Source organism: Bos grunniens, chromosome 18, assembly GCF_055505025.1.
Source record: "Bos grunniens cultivar Pamir isolate PY7600 chromosome 18, Bosgru_T2T1.0, whole genome shotgun sequence".
In the NCBI taxonomy this organism is placed as follows: domain Eukaryota; kingdom Metazoa; phylum Chordata; class Mammalia; order Artiodactyla; family Bovidae; genus Bos; species Bos grunniens.
This window is the reverse complement of record NC_141182.1, coordinates 53,896,437-53,903,768: the sequence shown is the minus strand read 5'-3', so window position 1 is coordinate 53,903,768 and position 7,332 is coordinate 53,896,437.

The window sequence follows — 7,332 nt, the reverse complement described above, 5'->3', positions numbered from 1 at the left end:
CTTCAATCTTTCTCAGCAACAAGGTCTTTTCCCAGTCACAAAAGTTATCTAATGAGAAATCTTGAAAGGACAGATGGTTAACAAAAATGCTTTGAGAATTGCAAAGCCCTGAGGGATTTAGGAGCCTTTATTATCTGTGGTAAGATTGCGAACCATCTGTCCTAAATGGAGAAAAAAAAGATTATCCAGGTGGGATGAATTCTTATTTAACTTAAATCTTTATGTATTCTGTGTCTGATAGTCATGAAAATTCAGTTTGTCTGTTTTGTTTGCGGCAAAGGGTCAAAAGCTTTCCCCCACACACTCTACTTTTAGCATTAGCGTGGAAGGTCTTATTATCACCAGTTCAAGAAGCTCTGCCCCTTCCTCGCTGTGTCCTCAGGCAGACTGCTTGCCTGACTCTGTGCCTCGGTTTCCTCATCTGTAAAATGGTGATTCTTGTTGTGAGGAGCCAGTGTGTTCCTGCTGGCAAACGGCCTGACTTGGGGAGTGCTCAGTATTACTGCAAAACGGTTAAAGGCACAGACCCGAGCCAGCTGTGTTCAAATTCCAACTCTGCTGCTTGACGGCTCTGTGAGCCGAGACACAGAACTTAATCTCTCTGCCCTTCAATTTGCTTCTCTGTAAAATGGGCATCAAAACCTGTGTCTGTTCATACAAATGAACTTCTCTATGTAACAGAAACAGACTCACAGACCTAGAGAACAGATGTGTGGTTGCCAAGGAGGAGGAAGACGGGGGGAAAGGAGGATTGGGAGTTTGGGGTTAGCTGATGCAAACTATTATATATAGAATGGATAACAAGGCCCTACAGTATAGCGCAGGGAACTATATTCAATTCTTGTGATAAATCATAATGAAAAAGAATATGAAAAGAAATGTATATATATATATCTACATATATATGTCTGAATCATTTTGCTGTACAGCAGAAATTAACACATTGTAAATCAATTATATATTCTTCAATACATTTTTTAAAAGTGTGTCTATTCATAGTGTTGGCATAAGAATTAAATGTTAATACATGTAAATTACTTAGAGCCAGCCATGGAGCAATTCCTTATGAGTTGCCTGACAAGGTCTTCACTTTATAGACGAGGAAACAGAAGTTTGCAAGGATCCGAGTGTTTCCCTTGAAGGCCTTCCGCAATGCTGGTGGGAGAAACCCCCACAGGTCTGGGCAGACCGCCCTCCAGCCCAGGGTCTCTGCAGGCCAGGCTGGGCGGTGGTCCTCCAGCATCCCTTCCCCAGCTGACTTCTTTCTCCCTATGTCTGCATCCTGCTTCCCTGTTTTTAAAGGGAATGCATTTTTGTTTTTCTAAATATTGGTCCCATGTGTTTTGTTGTTGCTGTTGTTGCAAAAAACACATAACAATTAATATATATGTAAAATCATGACTCAAGTGCGTTTATTACATCCACTACATTGTGAAACTCTCACGTCTGTCTAGTTCCATAACATTTCCATCACTCTTAAAAAACCCTCGTACCCGTTAGGCAGTCACTTCCTCTTCTCCCTTCCCTCCAGCTCCTGGCAACCACTAATCTGATTTCTGTCTCTATGGATTTGCCTCTTCTGGACATTTCTGACCAATGGAATCGTACAATATGTGGCCTTTTGTGTTCAGCTTCTTCATTTAGCATCGTGTTTTCAAGGGTTCTGCTGTAGCACGGATCAGAACTTCATCCCCCGCCCCCTTTTCTTAGGTATTTATTTGGCTGCGTCAGGTCTTAGTCCTGGCGTGTGGTTCTTTCCCGGTGGCGCACAGGCTTCCTAGTTGCCACAGGCTTAGTTGCCCTGTGGCATGTGGGATCTATTTCCTGACCAAGAAAAGAACCCAAGTACGCTGCATTGGTAGGTGGATTCTTAACCACTGGATCACCACATAAGTCCCAGAACTTCATTCCTTTTTAAGCTTGAGTTAATATTCTGTTCTATGAATAGAGCACATTTTTTTATCCATTCATCTATTTGACGGGCCTTTGGGTCGTTTGCATCTTTTGGCAATAGTGAATAACGCTGCTATGATCATTTGTGTACTAGTTTTTGCTTGAACCACCTGTTTCTGCTTCCCTTCGGTATACACCGAGAGGTAGAATTGCGCGCGTTGGGACTGTACCTAGGGACGGTAATTCTGCTTAACCTTTATTAAATGCTGTATCGCGGTGGCTGTGCCATTTTCCAGTCCCACCACCAAAGGAGGGTTCCTATGTCCCTGTGGCTGCTGTTTATTTTTTGTTTTTTTTTCTTAAATATTTACTTATTTGGCTGTGCTGGGTCTCAGTTAGGACACTTGAGATCTTTAGTTATGGCATGTAGAATGTAGTTCCCTGAACCAAGGGAGTGTGGAGTCTTAGCCACTGGACCACCAGGGAAGTCCTTGATGCTGGTTTTTAAAATACAGGCTGAGAAGCATGAGGCCCCCTTGAAGCTGCCCCTTTAGTCATCCTGAGATGGACATTCACCCCAGCGCTCCTGTCATCCTCCGGCTTCAACCGCTTCCATCATGTTCGTTTCCCAGCTCCTCGAGCTGGCTCCCTCATTCTTTGGGCCCCTAGCCCTATGGTCATGTTAACTCTGGATGTAAGCAGATCTGGGGAACCAGATCCTGACTCCTTGCTCACCCGGTGCTCCGGGCCAGTGGTCTGTTTCCTCACCCTCACCGTGCAAACCCCAGAAGGGAACCAGAGGGAATTTCCCTGGGTTCAGGGAAAAGCATTCTAACCCTGACTCAAAAGCCAGAGGCAATAGAAGAAAAACCAATCCATTTGATTTCTTAAAAATAGGGAATACCCTGGTGGTCCAGTGGTTAGGATTCAGCACGTTCACTGTCAGGGGTCTGGGTTCAATCCCTGGTTGGGGAACTAAGATACTGCAAGCCTCGCAGCCAAAAATTATTTATGTTGCATGGCAACACCACAACCAAAGTCTAAAGATAAAAATGACAAGTTGGACCACAGACAATTTTGTGATGTCTTTTTTTTTTTTTAACCGCAATACTAGTATTAAAAAAAAAAAAAACTGAGAGAAAATTATTTCCAATATATATCACAAATACAGGGCTTCCTGCAATGCAGGAGACGCAGGAGACTCGCGTTCCATCCCTGGGTTGGGAAGATCCCCTGGAGAAGGAAATGGCAACCCACTTATTCTTGCTGGGGAAATCCCATGGATAGAGGAGTCTCGTGGGCTACAGTCTGTGGAGTCACAAAGAGTTGGACACAACTGAGCCCTCACCATCATCATCACAAGTACAGGGTCACTCATCTCACACGCTAGCAAAGTAACGCTCAAAATTCTCCAAGCCAGGCTTCAACAGTACGTGAACCGAGAACTTGATATTCAAGTTGTTCAAGATGGATTTAGAAAAGGCAGAGGAACCAGAGATAAAATTGTCAACATCCATTGGATCACAGAAAAAGCAAGAGAGTTCCAGAAAAACATCTGCTTTATTGACTATGCCAAAGCCTTTGACTGTGTGGATCACAACACATTGTGGAAAACTCTTAAAGAGATGGTAATTCCAGATCACCTTACCTGCCTCCTGAGAAACCTGTATGCAGGTCAAGAAGCAAGTTAGAATTGGACATGGAACAACAGGCTGGTTCCAAATTGGGAAAGGAGTACGTCAAGGCTGTATATTGTCACCCTGCTTATTTAACTTATATGCAGAGTACACCATGTGAAATGCTGAACAGGATGAAGCACAAGCTGGAGTCAAGATTGCTGGGAGAAATATCAATAACCTCAGATATGCAGATGACACCACCCTTATGGCAGAAAGTGAAGAGGAACAAAAGAGCTTCTTGATGAAAATGAAAGAGAGTGAAAAAGCTGACTTAAAATTCAACATTCAAAAATCTAAGATCCTGGCATTCGGTCCCATCACTTCATGGCAAATAGGTGGGGAAACAATGGAAACAGTGACAGACTATTTTCTTGGACTCCGGAATAAAAGATGATTGCTCCTTGGAAGAAAAGCTGTGACAAACCTAGACAGCATATTGAAAAGCGGAGACAGTGCTTTGCCAACAAAGGTCTGTCTAGTCAAAGTTATGGTTTTTCCAGTAGTCGTGTACGGATGAGAGTCGGACCATAAAAAGAAGCTGAGCACCAAAGAACTGATGCTTTTGAACTGTGGTGTTGGAGAAGACTCCTGAGAGTCCCTTGGACAGCAAGGGATCAAACTAGTCCATCCTAAAGGAAATCAGTCCTGCATATTCATTGGAAGGACTGATGCTGAAGCTGAAGCTCCAATACTTTGGTCACCAGATATAAAGACTGACTCATTGGAAAAGACCCTGATGCTGGGAAAGATGGAAGGGAGGAGGAGAAGGGGACGACAGAGGATGAGGTTGGGTGGCATCACTGACTTGGTGGACATGAGTTTGAGCAAACTCTGGGAGTTGGTGATGGACAGGGAAGCCTGGTGTGCTGCAGTCCATGGAGTTGTAAAGAGTGGGACACAACTGAGCAACTGAACTAAACTGTGTCCTGTTTCGGCTGGAGATCCACGACCAGAGTCTGATCAGGAAGAAACATCAGACAGATCCCAAATAAACATTCTTTAAACAAAGAGGATGGGGAGAAGGATGGTCTTCTTCAGAAATGCCAATATCAGAAAAGACAGAGAGGCAGAGGAAACGTTCCTGATTAAAGACTGAAGAGACCGAACTAAAGGTAACCCAGGGCATTCAAAAAGTTTTATTTATTTGGCTCCGTCGGGTCTTCGTTGTGGCACCTGGAATCCTTGCTGAGGCAGGCAGGCTTCTCTCTAGTTGGGATCAGTTGCCCCGAGGCACGTGGGATCTTAGTTCCCGGACCAGCGATCGAATCCACATACCTTGTATTGGAAGGTGGATTCTTAACCACAGGACCATCAGGGAAGTCCCTAACCCAGGGCATTATCAATCGGGCCAACGGATACAACTGGAATACAGTCAGTAATACAAATAGTGTAGCAATGTTAAATTTACTAGTAGGGTCCTTATGTGAGAGCAGCCTGAATCTTAGGAAAAACACACTGAAATATGTAAAGCATTGTGATGTATGCTATGCAACTTACTCTCAAAGGACTCGGGAAAAAAGTGTGTGTGCGTGCACAGACACAAAATGCACACACCCCAACGCAGTGCAAGCCAATGGAACAAAATGTCTTGTAATACGTGAGTCCAGCTGACCCATACACAGGGCGTTCTTTGGACCTGGAGTTCTTTGGACCTTTTTGGCAACTTTCTCTATTTAAAGTTGTTTCCAAATACTATCTCTATTTAAAGTTGTCTCCAAATGCTAAGTTAAAAAAGAGAAACCATCAGTATCTTAAGAGGATACTGCCAGCAGGATGCAATCCAGAATTGACTCTTCCTTAAAAGAAAAGGCCAAACCCAACGGTTGACAAGTTAAATGCTAGCTACGGGCCTCTTCCTATAGGAATGATGGCATCTCTGGGCTTCAAGTTAACGCTAAGCATCTTGGGACCAACCCATAAATTTACTTTTAATCAGAAATTTAAGGAGAAAGAGAAAGAAAGAAATTTAAGGGGACTTCCCTGGAGGTCCGGTGGTTAAAACTTCACCTTCCGAAGCAGGGGGTGTGGGTCTGATTTCCAGTTGGGGAGCTAAAGACCCCACATGGCTCAAGGCCAGAAAAGCAAAACATAAAACAGAAACAACATTGTAACAAATTCAATAAGGACTTTAAAAAATGGTCAGCATAAAAAAAAAGAAAGAAATTTAAGTGAACGATTTAAAAACTTCCTCTAGGGCTCCCCTAGTGGCACAGTGAGCCTGCCAGTGTAGGAGACAGTTGTTCGATACTGGAAAATCCCACATGCCTCAGAGCAACTAACCCCGGGTGCCACAACTACTGAGCCTGGCAGCCGCAACTACGGAAGCCTGGGCGCCCGAGAAGCAAGAAGAGAAGCGGCCACAATGAGAAGCTCACGCACCGCAACTAGAGAGGAGCCCCAGCTAGAGAGTAGGCCTGGATCGCCGCAACTAGAAAAGGCCCGTGCGCAGTTACGAAGACCCAGCACAGCCAAAAAGTAAAAATGAATAAACTTTTAAGTGTTTTAAAAAATAAGCAACAAAAAATAAAAAAGCTTCCTCTGAAAGTGCCGTCAGCATGGGCCTTGGTGAGGCCCTGTGTGGCAGGCAGTGCCCTGGGGAGGTTTGTCATCTGTTGCCCGGGCCCTTACATCTGGGTTGGCCTAAAAGACTTGCTCTACGGACACCATATGGGGGAAGGGATGCGTGGGGACTTCCGAGGCCAGGTCATGAGGTTCAGGGAGCTCCTTGGTGGGCACAGGGCAGCTGGGCGTGGGCGCTCCGGTGACAGTTCCCAGCCACCAGGCACTGGAGTGAGCCCACCTGGACCACCAGCCAGGCCGGTCTTTGCGGCGAGTCCAGCCCGAGGCCACTGACCACACCTGCCAGAAGAGCTCGAGGGAGAACTGTGTGGCCCGGCCTTGTCGACCCATGGAAAAGAGAAAGATGGATACATCCCTGTGTTTAGAGCCAGTGAGCTTCCGGGTTTGCAGTGCAACAAAGGATTGATCTCGCTCAAAGAAAGGTCTGGTCGAGGGGGCCCTCTAAGTCCGAGGAACATCCTCCCTGATGAGGGTCTTTTTTTTCCCCTCTGGGTGGCCTATACTTTCCCAAGATCTATGCTGCGGACCCTGGGCCCCACGGCATCAGTTAATCTCTCTGGAGATTAAGGTCAGTCACGTGACGAACTGCAGTCAAGACCCTGAGAAGCAAGGCCTGGGTGGCCTTCCCTGTTGTCACCTTGTTGCTGGGAGAAGTCAGTGCTGTCCAACTCCCCTGGCAGAGATACCAGAAGCCCACGCCCACTCTCTCTTTGCCCACGTGTCTCTTCTTTTTGCTGATTTTTTTTTTCTTGCTGTGATAATCTGTAAGCATGCACAGAACAGCTCTTTTGAGTTCTGCCTGAGTTCTTCTAGCAAACGGTTCGACACAAAGGCGGGACTGGGGACGCCTGAAATGGAGTAGCAAGAGAGTCCCCCTCTGGTGTCTCACCTGCCGCAACTCCACCTGCAGGTCCAGAGGGCCCTCAGAACTGAGGAGCAAACGCAATCGGCGCACGGGGACTTTGTGCTTATTTTCCTCAAGACAGCGCGCTCCCCCAGGGAGGTGGCTCACACCCACTGGTTCACAGCCACCCGGCTGGCTTTGGAGAAGTGGACCAACCTGCAGGGCTATTCTGAATGCTCCATAGAATCAGGACTGAAGGCGCCTCATTTAGAGCTCAGACTTAAAAACTGAAATGTAGATGGGATTCACTATTAACCGCCAATGGAGAATAAAAGG